This window comes from Cuculus canorus, chromosome 3 (genome assembly GCF_017976375.1).
Source record: "Cuculus canorus isolate bCucCan1 chromosome 3, bCucCan1.pri, whole genome shotgun sequence".
Lineage (NCBI taxonomy): Eukaryota > Metazoa > Chordata > Aves > Cuculiformes > Cuculidae > Cuculus > Cuculus canorus.
The window spans coordinates 98,573,924-98,592,834 of NC_071403.1; the positions used below are offsets into that span (position 1 = coordinate 98,573,924).

The following is an 18,911-nucleotide window of genomic DNA, read 5'->3' on the forward strand; positions in this document are numbered from 1 at the left end:
GTTTTTTTTAAAAAAGGCTATACTTAACTGCCTTTCCTTCTTCCCCTTTACTCAAGTTTGCAAACTGAGAATCACTTCCTGGTGCCCCAGTTGGAGGAAATTCCTTCAGAGATATAACATGAGGTGATATATGCATTTCTTTCTGATATAACAAAGATAGTGGAACCTTTCAGCATAATTAGTTAACTATCCAAATATTTATTTTGGATATATTGTAAGGTGTATTGCTCTATGGCACATTAGACAAAGTATATACTGTGAGAGTGGGTGGAGCCTGGCGTATATCTTCATTCATCCTGACCCCAGTCAGGATTTTATCAAACCACGGAAGCGAGGCTTATCACTCCCAAGGGAAACTGCAGAAAACTTTTAATTATTCTTCTGGCAGGAGTCTAATGGAGGATAGATTTTCACTGGTACAGATGTTGACAGTACTGCATCCTGCATCGTTTGTTGAGCAGTTGATTGCACTAGAGAGCACACTGCAAATTTTGGACATGGACATCTTAATCTAAACCAACAACGTGTTTGAATTGATCCATTCTTGAGTTTCAGAGCACTTTGGAAAAAAATATCGTATGGTATTTTCTGTTTGGGGTTGGAAGGCACAAGCAGAAAGAGACACTTGCTACAGAATTATAGGGCAAGTGGGAGAAACCGGGATAAAACCTAAGTTTCCTGGTACTTGTAGTGGTTTCAGTACCATCTCAACCAAAAAAAATACACAGCTTTAATTTCCTTTATGTTAAGTAAAAAAAAATCAAGCACTTAAATACATTTTGTATTTAGATGTTGTCACTGCAGGCATGGTGTTATAACCTATTATTAATATGCTTAAAAAAGAAACATGATATTTTACATATTCACAAAAGAATTTTCCTCCTCTGCTACACATTGAGAAGTGGGTGGGGGGTGGGAAAAGGATTAACAGGCTGGGGGTGGAAAAATGTTTTTAACAGAAGAAAGAGCATGCGCAATTATAGTCTCACAGCAAGAAATAAACATTGTAATCGTAAACAAATGTAACCTTGAGTACAGAAGACAGTGATTTTATTGTATTGACATAGGGCGCTTGGGCAACAATGGAGGATTTGTTCTTTTACATCAGCCAGGACACACTGGCAGGCAGGCCCTTTCTGTTGCCATTGCTTCCAGATAGTATGTATTACAGCTTGGATTATAAAATGTCTAGGAATGTACAGACAAAGGCAAGGAGAAGGCTTGCTTTGAGGGGAGATGAGGGAATTCTTCACCTGGAGGCCTAATGTTCTCAAGAACAAAGCTGGAAACCAAACCAGCACTGACAAAACATCCCTTCCATAATATGCTTACTCTGCCTTTCACATTTATTTAAGTGCTTACATTTACACTCTGCAAAGTGTTATCTGCACGCAGTGTCTTAAGGCATAATAATCCAAAGCCAGCTCTGCAGATCTATACAAACTGTGACAAAACTAATTGATGACGTAACTCCACATGAGACCATGCCCTGTCCTTGTTTGAGGTTTCTGCTGATTGTGTTTCTGAATCTGGATCTCAGTGAGGGTAGGATTTGTTGATTTGTTGATTCTTGTAAAAGAAGCTACCCCAGAGGGAGGAGACCTTTATTTCATACTCATAGACACAGTCTGGACAGCACAGCTCACAGACAGATCATACTGCGTAAGGATTCAAGAAAAGCCTTGGTCATCCAAGAGTTGCCAGCTTTTCAATTAAGTAAAACCAAGAATATAGTTGCAGATGAGTACTTGTTCTTTTTCTTTCTCTCTGTTTCTGTTCATCATGTGATAGTCATGCTTTCAGGTTTTTCATAACTTGACTGCATTGTAGTTCACTGCAACAGGACAGAGATCCTTTCCTGTTGGAACCTGTGTATTTAGAAAGGAAAAGAGTGCCAGAAAAGTGATATCAATTTCCTTCTTATGGGAGAGAAGTGAGGCGGAGAAAACCAAAATATCTTGACCAAGGTGCTTTAGGGTATTTGTGCAGAGAATTAGAGCATGATTTCCAAGTCTAGGTCAGTGCCTACTTAATGTGCTGTTTGTATGCCTTAAGAGCATCTTCTAACTCTTCACTTGTTTGTTTAGAATCCAAACTATTTCTAAATAAATGCCCTGCTTTGTCAAGATCAGTTTGCAGATGCTGAATGAAAATGTAACATGAAGCTCAGATCCTGTTTGAGTTTTCTATTTGTTTGTTGTTAGTTCTAACACTAGGAAGCTTTTAGGGATGTTAAAAACAAAAGCAAACAAACAAAAAGAAACAATCTTCAACTCAGAATTATTCTGTTCCAGTGCAAGTGTAAAGAAGGGGGTCTCTAGTATATCAGTACAAGCAAAAAACCTAGACCTGTATGTTCCTTTTCCTGTAAAGTGTTTCCAAATAACTTCCATTTGAGACTATAAAACTAAAGAATGTTTTTGCAGATTGACAGCATACACAACAATTCTGGGGCAAATTTTCTTAATACCACACTGGCATACGGAGCCCAGAGAGAAACATCTGCAAGTTAACCCTTTATTTGTTGTTGCTGTTGTTAAGATCAGACCCTGTTTCTTGTGAGACACTTTTCTAAGATAGCTGCCTCACAGCAGCTGTCTTTGAGAATCAGGGAATAACACTCTGGAAGGGGCCTCTCTCTGGAGGCTGCCTGACCCAACAGCCGTGTTAGAGTAGGTCCAACTGGGAAGTTAGGTCGTGCTGCAAAGATAACTTGGTTTACTCAGGTCTGCGTACAGTCAATTTTTTAACTTCCCCAAGGATGGAGTCTCCTCAGTCTCCCTGGGTGCCTGTTCCAGTCTGTCACTACTCACATGGTGAAAACAAATTTCTTAACATCTAATTGTAATTTCCTTGGCTGCAGCCAGTATGTGTGGCCTCTTTCCTTTCCCTGTGTACGTCCAGCAGTTTAGTTCTCTTGTCCTTAAAAGCACCTGTTATACAGATGAAGAAAACCATAAGACTCATAAGACTTCCTTCACCTTCTCTTCTTGAGACTGAACAAACCCAGTTCTCTCAGCCTCTTATCTTATGTTATTTGCTCCAAATCCCACCAAGTCAGCAGAGTGGTCCCTTCATCCAAAGCAAAAACTCAAATTAATTTGCAACAGATATGTTTTGGCTTTCAAGATATCAGTGAAGGCCAGACACATGGGGTAAGTTATTTCCATGTTTGAAGGGAAATGTGTTGGCACAGACACAAGATACCTTGTTGCTTATGTAATTTTTGGCAGGTATGTTCACCCAGACAAGTTTGTTAAATGCCAAAACAAAGCATAGTATAACTTACGTTTCTCACATGTGGCCTCACAAGCAGCCCTGTGTTCAAATCTCCAGTCAGTCTGTCGTTTTGACTTTTCTCTTGCCATATGGCAATGTATATCTGAGAAAAAAAAATTGGTAAATTATTTGCTAAATAGCTAAAGAGATATTTTTTGAGTACTCCTGTAACTTCTTACTAGAATTTCAGTTTAGTTGTGTGAATGTCCAGTATTATTCCCTTTATTCCAAAACATTCAAAAATGTTTGAAAAAATACAGATGGTTTGAATTATTTTGTAGAGTGATTCTTCACTGATTTCCTAGATAGAATTGATTTAATTTACAAAAGTCGTTTCTGGTCCTTGTCTGTCACCAGCTTTTATCTCACTTGCTCCATCGTAACCTGTCTTCATTGTAAACAAGGTTTCAAAGATGTTGTGAGAACAGACTGAATGTCCAAACAGAGAAAACTAAGCCTAATTGTGTAGGAAGTTTACTTTGTGAGTTGTTTAGGTGGTGGCTTTTTTTTTTTCCCTCAGAGTCAAATGGGCCTTTACTTGAATGAATTCAGTTGTTGCAGAAAAGTATTCTTTCTATATCCTCTGCCAGGCATCTTGATAATCTTTCTTTAGTCTGTGCTTTCCTGCCAGGTAGGGACAGTCTCGGGCAATACGCTGACATTACACCTTCTTGGCTGTGGAGGGCTGAAGGTATTTTGTATTCTGTGTATACAGCTCTGTACCTATGGGTGGCCAACGGACTGTCAGTACTACATGTACAGTCTCTCCAAATTAACTTGCCCACCTATTTGCAATTGCCATTAACAAAGTTGCTTAAAAATGCCGTTAGGGAAAAGGATGCTGTTGTATTTCTCTTCCGTGTTTGAAAAGCTGCTTGCCTGCTGAGTCAGTGATACCACAACATAAGAGCAATCTCTGAGGAGGAGAAATGAGGAAGAAATTAACATGAGGAGGGAAGTACGCAGTGTTTACTGCTGTGCCAACTCTCGTAGTGGATGCCTACATGATGAAAACCAGTGGTGTGTAATTCTGATGGCTCAGCTTAGCAGGGATAGCAAGATCTGTTCTTGGCACAGCACTTGGTCATTTTGTCATGATATTACTAGCCTAACTTGCGTTGTTTTAGGAACATCTCTGAGCCCCAGATTCCTCCTTGCTAAAGCTGGAGAAGCAGTGTTCATGGGAAATTTCTATACTGTCCATGTTGTAGAAAGACAGTTTATTGCAGCTTTTAAAAAAAAACCTGCTTTTAAACTGCTTGACCAACTATCACATCACCATGATGTGATGCTGATTGTGCAGTTGTGAACAGTAATAAACAGCGACTTTCCCTGAGAAGGCCTTTTCTTTGCTGTTAGCTGGTGGCATTGAAGATGTCCATAGCTAAGATTTGGAGACCTGGAGATCCTCTGTTTGTGTGTATTTTTGGCACCAGAATTTAGTTTTAATTAATGGTTAAGTGATGAAACTTACACTTCACAATTCCTAAATAAATGACAAACATTTGGACCTTCAATTTTCTTCACTGAGGCAGTGTAAGTGATCATGGTGGCCATCGCTGACCTTATTGCTGCACCAGCACCTACAGCCCAGCAGGTACAAGGTACTAGGCTGGCTCACAGGCGAAAGCAAGTGAACAAGATACTTTAAAAGGAGTCTCTGTTAATGAATATATGTCAAAAAATTAGAGGTACCTTTGATGTGATACACAAGTTGAAGTCTCACCATCAATACCTGTGTCCTGCAGAACTCTTTTCAAGACCCAAATAAGATGTTTTGTTTTGTTTTTGAACTGTCATACTACATGTTCCTGTTTAAAGCTGATCTTTTCTACTGGATTACATCCTCACTAGCTGTTTTGCTGTGAGCATGTGTGATTTGGTTTTTTTTTCTTCCTAAGTGTAACACTTCAAAGTCCTTTTTAATGAAGTCATTTTCTGCTTTTGGATATATTGATTGTTCTGGAGTGGTTCATCACCTTATTATATTCCACTATTTCTATACTAGTCAAGAGACCTGGAGGACAGGGTTAGGCCCTCAATCTATGCTTGCAGTATCTCCTTGCTTGTCTTACTCCATTGTTCAAATTATTCCTTAGATTAGAATTATTTCCAGGATGAATACTTCAAGGATACTTCAGACACCTGTTCTGTAGTAAATATTTTGGCAGTACATCACAGGTAGATGTTCTTCAGTCAGCTGTGAAAATACTCTATGGTGTTTACATTTAAACTTGTCCTTTCATTATTTTTTGATAAAGTTGTGTATGATGTGTCAACAGTCTTATGCAAACTGAAACGTATTTACCACTCTCCTGTTACCTACTAAACCTATTATGGCTTTTTTTCTTGCTCTTTTTATCATTGTTGTATTTTAGTATTTGAAAATTCTTTGCTTAATCATTTGCTCCAGAACCTTTGCAGGACTTGAGCAGTTTGTGATTTCATCAATGATCTGTGATTCCTTCTTCTTTTCTTTTTAACTCTGTTCTGTGTGTACTCTCAAAGGTTATTTCCTGTGATTCAAAGCCCATTTTGATTAGTTCCTGAAGCAGTCTAGACCAGATTTCATGAAGCATTGCTTATTTAGGAATATCTTGTCTAATTAATGTGTCTTTTTTCTGTCCTTTGGTCAACATTTATTTTATTTGGCATCCACAGAAAAAGAAAAGTCTTTCTTTCAGTAAGAATTAATTTCCAGCTACTTCAGAGGTCTAACATGCAGAGTGTCAAAAAAGTAGTTGCCATTACTCTAAAAATGGTGGTATTCACTCTAGTTTTAGAATTACTGAAGTGACTTACCTGATCATGTACAGCCAGTCAATGGTAACAGAAGAGCATCTAGAAGTTTTTTGACTCTCTATTATGATATTCAGGATTCAGAACCTTCGTCATGGGTCAGGTCTCAGTTGTGCTAAGCTATATGCGGGCAAGATGATCCTGTCCCAGAGCTAGTCATAGTGAAAACTTATGACAGGAGGTAGGCAATATGGTCAGATAGAACCACTAGAGGAAAAAACAGAAATCTATGATAGTCTGTAAGATAAGAAACAAACCATAACTTGGCCTTTAATTCTTCTCTTGACAGTTCCTAAAAGAATATTCTGGGGGTGATAAAAATGTCCTTGCTTACTCTTCTTGAGACAAAGCCTAAGCAAATTCATGCCATGAAAACTGTGATTACTGAATCTGACAAATTGCAATTTCTCTTCAAGCACCCCTACAAGTAAAATGACTATCTCAGGCTGTCCTTGGCATCATTGTGCACGATTTACAATCATGATATCCCATCAGGCTTTCAAAGAGAACTAGAAATACGGTATTCTTTCTCATAAATTGTGAAAGGATTCCCATAGAAAAGTAGTGTTAGTAAAACTTCGTTCGTTTCTCTATGTAACCCAGCATTCAAAGTCACAACCAGACCTAGAAGAAAGATCAGATGGCTTTCTAACACCAGCTGTGCATTTCTATGGGCTATCATGTTGGCTTTGTGGATTCTTGTATTTTCATTGTGCATATTTTTGTTCTCATTCAGGATTCAGCCATGTGAGATGAATATATTGAGCTTGCACAAGCACAGCCGCTATACACTCAGTCTTACTGTTCAGCCTTTATTTTGTGTTGTGTATTTAAAGCACTCTGACCTGCTTTATGAATGCACAGTGTGATCTGCAACAAAGATAAATCCAGGCTAAATAAGAACCCAAGTATTTTATTGTTATCTTGATGGAATAACTACAAAATTTATCTTCCTTGTGCTGTCACTTTAAACAGCCAATTAGAACAGGCTTTATAGTTTTTTGGGGGGTTTTTTTGGTCAGTTTGTGGTATACCATCTAGCGATGCAAAAGCTGGACTTAAGAGGTCATCTTACAATACTCTATTTTGTAGTCTTTGTGAGGATATGGGATATAGTTGTATCTGTTCAAGTTGAGGGTAAAGAATTGAGAAGGTGAAGACTGCTAATGGAAAGACTGGTTCACTTATTTGCAGGAAGGTGGAATAAAATATCTTAATACACAGTTACTCATTATTTTAAGGGTGTATATAGGCTAGTGATGTCTAGATAACACAGATGTAGGAGAGTTTGACAATCTTTAACATAGCACATTGCATTGTGCTGTTATCTTTCTGGCACCTGAATATCTGGAAGGGAGCCCACACAGAGGTTAAAGATGTAACTGGTGACTTGCTGATTGGTTTCCAAAGTAAAATCTTAGATTATATGGTTCAAAACAATTTTCATATTTTAAAAAAAAAAAGTCTCCATGCCTTTAATGTGCAGAAAATGAACAGTTACCAGACCAGAAAGTAGATACATTATACATGCATTTTAGTGGATGTTTTGATGTTGAGTGCTACATGAACGGTTTAGTAGTATACTTTTATCTTTTAGTTTCATGGAATTCTTACATTATCTGTGAATCATTTTAATTTTTAAAATGACTATAGCTTTTTTACTCCTTGAAAGCAGGCAAAAGATTTGACATAAAGGTTTCCTTAGCTTGTGCATCTTCTTTTAGATAGCAACTGTACTGATTTGCTAATAGCAGATGGTTTTCAGAGCGCTACCGAAGCCTATGAATAAAATGAGTAGCATTATCTATTATGGACATTAGAAGACCAACTTTGCAAACTTATATAACCCAGTGTTTGGCAACAGTGTCTCTGTACTTGGTTGACAAATAATTTGATTTGTAACAATTCCCAGCCTGGAAGTCCCTCTCAAGCCAAATGTGCAGACTTATGGTTTCAGTCCGAAAGTTCTCTGCTGTGTTTGTGAAGGCTGTGGCCACCACATATGCACATGACTAACCTTACTCATGTGAGCCATCCCATTTAGATATGTGTATATGAGGCTGTGATGCTGTACCCTAAATGATCAAAGTAGTAATCCAAATCCTGAATTCTTACTTTCATTCGAGCACACACATAATCCTTAAAATCCCAAGGAGTCTTCTAATTAGCCATTGAAAGCGATAAGTTTTAGGCTCTGAAACTGATGATACATCTAACTATGACTTTGGCTAATTAAATAATACAGTTTCCATTCATGTTCAATTGGCTCTTTCTCTCCCTTCATTAATTTTAACCCACAAAAAGCCTCAGTAAAATCACCCCTGGTGTAAGTGCATGTTCACAGACTTTGCTCTAATCCCCATAGTGCTGGATATTGCTTTCAACTCAGACCTAATTAACAGTGGATATTCTTTATTGAAATAAGAGCACTTCTGTATATTACAGGTCAAAACAGATACTTGTGTACTGTTGCTTTCAGAATATTGTTCTTGTACATGTCTGGCAGAATCCTAAATTTTAGGAAGTGTCACATAACACTGAAGATTCCTCTGACAGAAAGCAAACCTTACTTTTCTCCTTTTCTCTTTCTAGTATTTTTCAAAACTACTAGTGATGCTTTATACTTGGGTGGCTGAGGGTATGGACACGTCGTGATTTTGGTACAGAAAGAAGAATCTGTAAGTAGATTTAAAACTCAAGTACTACTTATTGTTCTCAACTCTCTTCAATGGCTGTCTCCTACAATTTTAAGGTTCTTCAAACCTGCATTGTTGAAGTGAAGCCATGAAAAGAACCACTCATGTTGGTGAGAGTGTCTGTTGGATAATTTAGTTCTAAATGCAGCTATGTGGCAAGAGCTAGCTTTTTTTTTTCCCCTTCTTGACATCTTAGAGACATCATTGGGATTAATTGCTTTAACACCTCGTTTATTTACTTATTGGGATAGAACTGCAGTTGAAGTCTTATTTCAAATGAATCATTCTATGTTGCTAGTATTTTCACAGGGAACCCTTTTTTGTGATTTTATTCTCAGTCATTCACACTGAATGAATTTGTCTGGAATAGTAAAGCAGGTTCTGGTAAAATGAGCAGAGATCCTCCATGAAACTTGATTTTTTCAGTGTATGAACAAGACAGGTTGATTTTTTTGAAATTTCTTGTAAATTATGGATATTATTGATTATGAAACAGAGTTACTTAAGATAGCTGAATGCAACAGTTAAGGCTAAATAATTTCCTAGAATGTGTTTAAAGGTAACCAAAACATATGTTGAGATTCTGAATGCACAGAGATTATATGATTTTTAAGTAGGAGAAAATGGTATTTCTCTGGACAATTGTAGTAAACTCAGAAAACCCAGAAATCAGCAGGAGTTTCTGCATTCACACTGCATGAAAACTCCTGTGGCTGAACTTGGTTCTGCAACTCCCTTTGTTAACTCGAAGACACAGGTAACTTACTTTAGAAAAGCAACTCACTTGTATATTCGAATGCGTTAACATTTGGATGCTTAATTGAACACAACTGTAAAAATCTGAAAACATGCTATTTTCTGCAAAACCAGGCTCTTTTCTGTTGATTTATATCTGTCAGGTAAAATAAAAGTAGCTTAGACCACTATCAAGTCTATCACAGAAAAAGTAGGACAGCAAAATAAAAGTTATATGGTTCTGTTTGAGGTGTGCCTGAAGCAACATGCACAACTGCTTGAGGGACACCTATGCTCATCATTGGTCTACTGACCTCAGGCAATGTGCATCCCTTCTCTGTTCTTCACTTCATAAAACAGAGATAATGCTCAAGGCCTTCTTTGTCACAAGCTTTCAGATCTTCTGATGAAAGTAGCTTCACAGAAGCAAGTAATAACGCTGCTCACTGAGAATTTCATATCGTGACAAATTTACTTTCCAAGTTAGTGCAAAGAAATTCAGGAGTTCTGGAACCGGGAAGCCCAGTATGTACTCTAGTCTAGTCCAGCTCATCAACTGAAACTTGTCCTGCAAAACAGACATTTTACAATTCTGTCTCCTAAAACAGTTCTGTATATCCGATACTTTATCTATTTGTTTTGATTCAGATAGCCTCTGTTCTTGCTTGGTTGCCCACCCTGTATGCCTCCACCCCCTTTTAATTTTCTTCTCCTCAGTCTTGCAGAAACTCAGTCTTTGAACTCTTCATTCCTGTCAAATCAGGTTGATATTGATCTACAGAATCAGAAGTTGCTATGGAGGTGGGATGGATGGGCAGAAAATATTGTGTAGCATGAATGTGTAGGTCTCATATCTTTAGGAAACCAGAGCAAAAGTCATACCTGCCTTCATTCCATTTGTTTTGAAAATCAGAGAATGGACTTGCTAAAATAGTATCTTCGAACTTGAAGCTAGCTTCATCTTTAGCAAATGTGATGGGATGCTAGCAAAAAAGTGAAAGAATACATTTCACAACACAAATGAGACTGTTTCATGCATGAATATAGCAGGTAAAATATCAGTTAAAACCTTCATAGCTGCATAATCTGATTCAATACAAATGCTTGCTACAGTGGAAATGTGTGCAAGTTATATATAGGACTCCTTGTTCTGTGTGGTGTTGAGTAATTCAGAGAAGATGAAAAAAATATGTGGTTAGCCTTATGAGGGGCTGCAGAAAGGATAGGAATAGTCTGTTTTTCCTGTGCACGGTGATGAAGTCAAGTCTTTGCACCAAGAAGAAGATAAGGTAGATATTTTATGGGGGAGAGGGAGCCTTTCTAATGCAAAGGTTGAATGGATTGTGTAGAGAATAGATAAGGCCTCTGTCATTACGTGGTTTTTAAAACAGGATTATGCAAATACCATTCCAGGAAATGTGTAAGCATATTTGATGACTACAAGGCCTCCGTAGCTCCATTTGTACTACTTTTTCTTGGATTATTCTAAAAAGTACAGGTTGCCTTGTGAATTACAGATACGTAATGATTTAAATAGACTTTTGTTCAATAGACTGTCAAAGTTACAGTTTGTCTAGCTAAAAACTGATAGGGCTGAACATTTGGTTTGTGTAAAAAAAAACGAGGTCATAGAAATAAACTATCCGAAAGGAGACATTCAGTCCTCAGGGGAGAGAGAACCGAAGCCTTCGAAAATAGCCACAACTTGCCAATAGCAGCAGGACTCTGAAGCATTTTCAGCAACAATATGAACACAGCTCATAAAATGCTAGCATGTTAAAGACTACATAACACTACTGACTTGCTAAAATCTACAAAGACTTTTACCTCACCCAGGCAGCTCCCAAGCAGAAAGAAGTTTCCGATCCTTGGCTTTGGTGATGGCTCTTGGAAGCCAGTCGCACATGAGACGATGAAATGTTATCTGAATCCTGTCCACAGTTAGACAAAGATAAGGTGTTATCCAATGTGGAAATGAGCTGCTGTTGCTATGAGCTTGGATGACAGAATGTGACAAGTGCTGTTGCGTCAAAGGTACAGGTCCCAGAGCCATATTCATACAGCCAGTCCATATTTAATTTATCCTGGAGTCAGGTGCTTGTTCACCCACATAAGAATTTCCTGAGATATGAACAGAAAACTCTAGCAACTCAGAAGACAGCTGTAATATCTTTGACCACTGCCCAGTGGCACTGGATCTAGCAGCAGAATTTGTGCAAAGTACTGAACTTTGTTTATACAGCACTTCACTGCTGCTGTTTCTTTGTCTTCCTATTGATAGTACTATATATTTTTCACTTATTTTAATGTGCAGTTGTGCATAAATATCTAAACTGAATGTTTTACACAAAAAAATTGCTTGAAAGAGGAAGCCTTTAACTGAGCAATATTGCATTTCCTACAAAAGAAACCCAGAAGAACAAAAAAGGTTTTTGTCAGAAATCTGAAAACCAAAACTAAAGGCTAATGATGTATTATTACATTTTCTGTTTTGCTTTCTAGTAAAAAAACTAGACTTTCAGAAAAGATTTTCAAAAGCCTCTAGTTTTCCAGTCAGCACAAAGTGCAAGGTTTACAAAAGCACTTTTGGTCTGCAGAAAAACACAAAAAGAGTTGCTTATGGGGAAATACTAAGTTGTCACATTAAACTTACTGAACCAGGAGGGAAAAGAAATCCCGACAAATCCACAAATAGCAGTGCTTGCAGTCTGCCTTGAACTCACCAAGTATGACGAACAGTGACACTGCTGTCTTAATGTATTGCTGACAGAGCTGCTGTACTCATTAACCTTTGATGAAACAAGATGTCACTTTGTTCACATCAAATGCTCCTTGATGCCAGTGCTCAGAGACTGTTTTTGTTGCTGATGCAGACATCAGCTATTGTTGAAAACAGTCTCTCTCCCATCCAGCATTTCACTGCCCATGAGGATTTATAGGTGCTGATCATTAACAATCTGCAAATGGAAGCCAAGAGTGCGTGTTTAATTTCTGCATCTTTTAATTATTTAGTTTTATTTAAAATATTTAATCTTATTAAAAATTTATTTTATGAAAATATTTATTTTTATTAAACACATTTATTTTAAAGTGAAATTTCAATATATTTAAACACCTGAAAATGTTGAATTCTCGGTATGCTACAGGATGCTACCATGAACTCAAGGATACATTTGGATGATCCCATCATCTTTTTTTTGAGGCTACTGGAGCAATTAAAGAAATATTTACAGCACTTAAAGCACAACAAAATAGCAGCACATTGTAGAGGGAAAAGAGGCATTGACTTGTGAAGTATTCTGGTCAACATGACTAAACAATGCTGTAGCCTGGATTAGAACTGAGGTCTTCTAATTCATGATCTATTTTCTAGCCATTTATCAGCATTGTCTTCTATTATCAATATTAGGAGCCAATCTCACTGTTCTATGTACAGTAAATATCATGTCAACTAGCAAGGAAATCCTGGCTGACCTTGAATCTGGGAGTAATTTATGCTAAAAAGTGTTATTTTTGTTCAGTCTTTACTTTGTATGATAAGTACATTCATTTGGCTATGAGATAAATGAATAGGGAGCAAAAAGGAGAAAGAAGAATTTTGATTTCCTAGCCACATATATAAATTTTTCAACTGAAACACTGTGAGATCAGAGGTGCTGGTTCTCACAGTTGGTTTTGTGTTTGTTATTTTAGTGAATAGGACAATATGCACAGATATCCTCTAATGACATTCTTTCCACTTTATACTCCTCAGTATTTTTTCCTCATGGTAGGGGACTGCAATTTTTAATTTCATCTCTTTGAATCTGCCCTTCAGTCCTATTAAAGTTTACAATCATTACAGCTGTCATGCAATTGTAACTGCTTGGGAAGCAGTTAAAGATAAGACTGGGAATTTTTCTAATTTGCAGTTGTGCAGAATGTCTAATTCTAGAGAACAGTGCTGGAATTCTAGCTAAAGGACATGTCATGCTTCAACTTTCAAAGCTTTGTGAAACAAAATACTTTGAAAGTAGTGGTCTTTAAGAAAAAGATTTGAAGGAAAGTAAAATCACCTTGAAAACAGCAATTTGTTTAGGGCGTAAGAGAGATTTCAGAGTCCTGAAGTACAACAAGGCAGGAGAGGTGGATGTTAAAGAAAGTGTAAGTAGATGAGACACAGGCAGAAGAATTTTCATGGGAAATGTAGGAAATATTATTAGTTTGTTTAACACTGAAGTGCATCTGTCCTTTACTGAGTGATGAAAGCCTGGGAGATAGACCGTCCACACTAGACCAGCTTTACAAGATGAGCATGTGAAATTCACAAGATAGCTAACTTACATGAAATACGACCGTGCTACTAAACAGCAACACAATGGAAAGTGCATCTGAGAAGACTCATGGAATACGATCAAGCATAGCTGATAAAGAGTCCTTGAAAGGTGGTAGTAAATACACTCGTTTAAAGACTTTCACCTGTTGCTTTAAATCATTCGTACCTCATGGCATGTCTGCCAGCACTGTGACCCCTGGTGCAGAGTGAGGAACATCAAAGGAAGAAGTGAGCAGATCAAGTCTCAGGTAGGCGTAGCACTCTTCTTATTGATAAAAGAACTGTCAGTAAGTTATAAAACAGGTGAAATTGGGATATTGTAAGCCTGACATGAGTGCCCCAACAAATATTAGTAGGACAGTATGACTACCCAATTGTGCAGAATCATATAGAAGGCATTTTAAAAGACGATTTAGAACAATTTTTGTTATGTTATCTCAAAATCATGGAAATCTGTGGACTACCTATTGCTAGCTTAGTGAAAGCTCCTCTTGACTTCTTTTTTTTTTTTTTAGATTTTTCAAGCCAAAAAGAATTTGCAGTCTCTGACTCTACATGTAACCACAAAATGAAAATAAGATCCTTACTTTAGTTTTTATTAATCAGCTTAATTTTTTTGAGAGGCATCAGTATCATGTAACTTTTCTGCTCTGCTGCCAGGCTGCTTACTCTGAAGTATTTACTGTCAGGCAGTGTTTTCTGCTGAAAAGGCTTTTTTCTCTGGAAATATACACATGCTACTTCCCTTCTCTAAATGCTTTTCATTTGCTTTTAGGTACAGCATGTACAGACTGGTTTTAAAACAGTAGAAATTGCTCACTGGAAATGAACTGTAGTTAAAGTGGAAGACAAGCCTATTTACAATCAGAGCCAACAAGTCTGCAAACATACACTCTGGATACCTGATATCAGGCCAATTTCAGTAATGTTCGTTTGATTATGTACTGTATAATCTGCTGTTATTGAACCAGAAAAAGTCTGTTATGAAAGTTTATCATTTCTAATCACTGAATTGTAGCATAAAATACTTTTGGTAGAAGAATAAAAGTATTTTCACAAATCCTTTCCTGAGAAAACCGTTTGTGAGATGTTTTTGTAAACTAAGGAAAACTTTAAGAGTTAAACAGATTCATTATAATGTTGATAACATGGATCTGATGCTGACCTTTAGTCTTTCAATAACATCTAAGACATTATTGACTTTGGAGAGCATTCTGTATTATCCTTATATCAGACCCAAAGAAATCTGTGCTTTCACAAGTTACTACGATTGCAAAACCAGAACCATACTCAAGCCCCTATTGTGAAGCTATCTTCCCTCTATACTTATATATATTTGCATCCTGTTTGCCTTGCTAATACTGATAAAACCTCTGCTGCAATCCTTTGAGCTTTTCATATATGCATGTCCTCAGGGTTAAAATTCTGTTGAGTGGGATGTTGTCAGTGTTTGGGATAGATTTTAGTAACTCAGGCTGATTTTCTTTTAAAGTTGGTAATTTTTTTTTTCTTTATAGTTAACTTTGGTTAATGTTTACTTTCTAGTGCTAAAGCATTTAAGAGGGGGTGGGGGGAAACAAAAAAAGAAAAAAACTTTGTAGTCTCCTCCAAGTGGACAGGACCTGGCTCTGTCTAGACTTTTGAAAAGTGATTTCAATGAGATAGAAGTACTTTCTCTAGTATTTCTGTGTACTTTCTTCTGGGTTGGGATCCGGGAGGTATCAAAGGACCTCAGATTTCATAGAGCTCTTAAGCAAAGTGTGTTTCTAAGAGAAACAGCAGTCTGGTGGTTGCACTGAAATGCTGCAGTGCATAGTTGCACTGACATGAGGAAGCAAAATGAATGCCAGTGGCATGTGGGTCTGGTGGAGATACGGTGGTTTCTGCTGAGGATGGAGAAAGGGCATTTTCTGGCAGCCGAAAATGCATGATGTTTACATTCAGTTCCAGAGACAGTCAATTATAGTAATCAACACTTATTTGGGTCACTCTGTCCAGATGCTCATCTGACAGAATGTGACAATGTTTTCTGTAAAGTTAGAAGTAAAAAAAAAAAAATCCTGTCTTTTCAAAATGCCACTTCTACCCAACCATCCAAATAAAGGCTTTGTAGCACTCCTGTAGAAGATGGCATTCAGTGACAGAGGAGACAACATCTTGTTTCATACTTGAAAACGTTTACTATTTTCAATCAGTATGATTTTGGTCTTCCCCAGGCTAATGTGAATCAAAAGATCTCACAATGAATTTCCTTACCCGTTTTAGTTGCTATAGTCTGGCTCAGTATAAAGAATTCTTCACAGTAAATAATAGTGCATAGTGGTGTTCAATGATATATTTGGCAGTGGATGTTGTGGATGCAGTTGTAGGAGACCTTTTATTTATGCATATGAAGGTTGAAATGTTACTCTGCTCTCCTAACAAAGAGTAACGTGATCTTGAAATAAACACAGTGTTCAATATGATAAGTTAGCTTTTAACTTTTTTCCCTATCAGTGAAGAGTAAGGTGTCATTTGTTATCGTTCCTTTCTTCTACTTCGGCCACTGCTGCCATAGCTGTCAAATAGGACAGGAGAAGTGGAGTTAGGCAAGCACATAGGTGGGAAGGGGCAGGTGAGAAATTGTGTCCCTGAAATATGGGCAGATCTAAACTAAAGGTTTTCCTGAAGTCATTCTAACTTAGACATTTCCTAAAAATTAAGAGTGCCTGAGTATAGTCAGTAAACATTTTAAATGACTCAGTTGTGACACAGGTTTCAAGCCCATTCTTATGTCCAGGGCGCTGAGTTAGGCTGCTTTCCATGCTGTAGACGGAGCTATTGGAAGCTGTCTGGAAGCTGGGAATTTTGCCTACTGCTAAAACTATGTTTGAAATGCCATCTTGTAACTTTCCATCAGCTCTTTTCACATCACTGCTGATTATCATTGATACTGACTTGGAAAAGAAGACGCTCTCCTATATAATCATGCAAACACTGCAGTGTCCAAACGTCACCAGGGCAACCCTTCTTCCTGCTGTGCTCTGCACATTTTTGCAACGGCTGCTCTTGTAGCATGGGCGAGTTTCATAGTTTAATAGGTTGGTGTCTACAGACCAAAACTCTTGGCAGGAGTCGTGAGGTTAATTACTTTCTATTAAGGTGAAGTCTTGGCTAACAGAAATTTTCCTGGTGATTTCAACACAACTTGGATTTCACCCTTCAAAAAACCAGTGACTCGGTGCAGCAAAAGAATGTGTCCTGCCAAATTGTGAACCTTCACTTTCAGTTGCTGTTGTCCTTCTTAGCACTGTATGCTAACTTAACCATGTCTGGCAGCAGTGCACTGATCCTACTCACCTCCTGGGCTTGGCTTCCTCTGTCCTGTAACTAATAAGAAATGTATTATTTTATTTGCTGACTAGTTTAATCTCTAACTATACTGCACTATGTTATTGGACAATTTTGTCTGTTGTACGAGCTTAATACTTTATTTTGGAAACTTGGCCGGTGGCAATCTAACCACTAAAGCCAGGAGTAGGAATAGCAGCATATGTGCACTTTAGAGAATACTTTGACAAAATTGCAGCAAATCACAGAAATTCTGCATATCTCATGCATATAAGGAACGTTTTTTTTTTCCAACTGATATTAGTCCCGTGTATCTCAAGGATACCATGATGGCTGTTTTAAGAAGCCAGTGCATAGCAAGTTACATTTCCTATATTTTCCATCATTTATTTTGGCGGCAGAGGAGAAAAAAGATTTTTGAAATTTTTTATTTAGGATTTTTAATTGTCTTTGAATGTTTCTGAAGAATATATTTTCTATCTTTGATGAATTATCAGAGGCTTGACCTCATGTTAATAACTTTTGTCAAGGTTAGAAAGAAAAGTTAAAACAACTCAAGTAAATATTTCACTGACTTTGAGGAGTTTGGTTACTAACAGTAATCATGTGCAGAAGAGTTTTCAGCAGTGGCTCTCAGTTAAACCTAAAATTCAGCAAAAGGATTCACTGAAGTCAACTGGAAAGTTTTTCAGAGTTGGGAGTGAATATAAAACTGATGACAGTCTTGAGAACCAGGCCCATATTAAATAGTTCTACTTCCTGAATACAAACAACGGAAGGTTTCTGGATAAGCCAAGACAAATACCTTTCTTCTGAATGTTTTTCTTTGCTGGCAAAATCTAACTTTTAGCAGTTTATATGATAAATGCCACTAAGGTGGCATGGAAATAGAATATATCTGAAAATGATGTGTCACCGTGTCCTATAGTTTATACAGTCTATATCTCTTTGTAACATGCATTTAGTTCATATCTAGTCCCAAGTGCTGCTCAGCTAGTTCCAGGGTTTTTTTATTTGTAGTATATAGGGACAATCAAGGCACTAAGTTCTTTCCATAAAGTTTTTGCTTTCGTGGCACAACACTGGAATGGAACTAATGTTAAGAGGGAAAGCGTGCTTCACTAGTGCCATAAAAAGAAAAGCATACAAAGTTAAAGGTTTTAAGTTAAAGAACACAAAGTTTGAAGTTCAAAAATCACATAAATTTATCTGATTTTGGATACCTGGGACCAATTTTCTAGATCAGACTTTTTCTTGTTATATAAAAAAAAAGAGACTTAGAGGAAGCATACTCCCCACACTGTCCTTTTAGAGCCCTCTTTTATTACCTTACTGTGATAGAACTCTTCTTCCTTGGTCTTTTTACTCCTACTGACAAGTAATCCTAGCCTGCTAATCCTGACCCTTAAACTTTGCTACATTATAATTAACTTTCAATGTCTCATGACTCTGACTTTTATGTATTAAATGCGTGCCTTGTTATCCACTTTGTACAGCATAAGACACCAGTTTGACAAAGAATGAAATCCAGTGCTTGAGAGAGAGCTTTATTTGTCCATAAGACAAATCCTATTTCGAGGACTTAAGTAATATTAAAGGCTTGTTGATATTGGTAAATTTAATCTGTTCAAATGCTTTAAAAAAATACTTTCCAACTAAATTCACAAACTTGCAGTAAATCTCCACGGATTTAGATTGTAAGGATTTTCCTCTGGTTTAACCTAATGGATTGAAAAAAAATAATCACCTAAACCATT

The 18,911-nt window shown here is 37.3% G+C and overlaps 1 long non-coding RNA gene across 6 annotated transcripts; it reads right to left on the reverse strand.

Moving 5' to 3' along the window:
- Positions 1 to 286: 286 nt before the first annotated feature.
- LOC128851642 (uncharacterized) lies at positions 287 to 16,163 on the reverse strand. 6 transcript variants are annotated; one of them, XR_008449018.1, is made up of 8 exons: positions 16,081 to 16,163; positions 13,991 to 14,105; positions 12,233 to 12,466; positions 11,342 to 11,440; positions 10,392 to 10,492; positions 6,082 to 6,285; positions 3,290 to 3,382; positions 287 to 2,933 (listed from the first exon to the last, which is right to left on the reverse strand). It is a non-coding gene; the product is annotated as an uncharacterized LOC128851642 (long non-coding RNA). The 6 variants fall into 6 exon arrangements; XR_008449019.1 differs by having other exon boundaries at positions 6,082 to 6,219; positions 11,337 to 11,440; XR_008449017.1 differs by having other exon boundaries at positions 287 to 1,868; positions 11,337 to 11,440.
- Between the last annotated feature and the right edge of the window lie 2,748 nt (positions 16,164 to 18,911).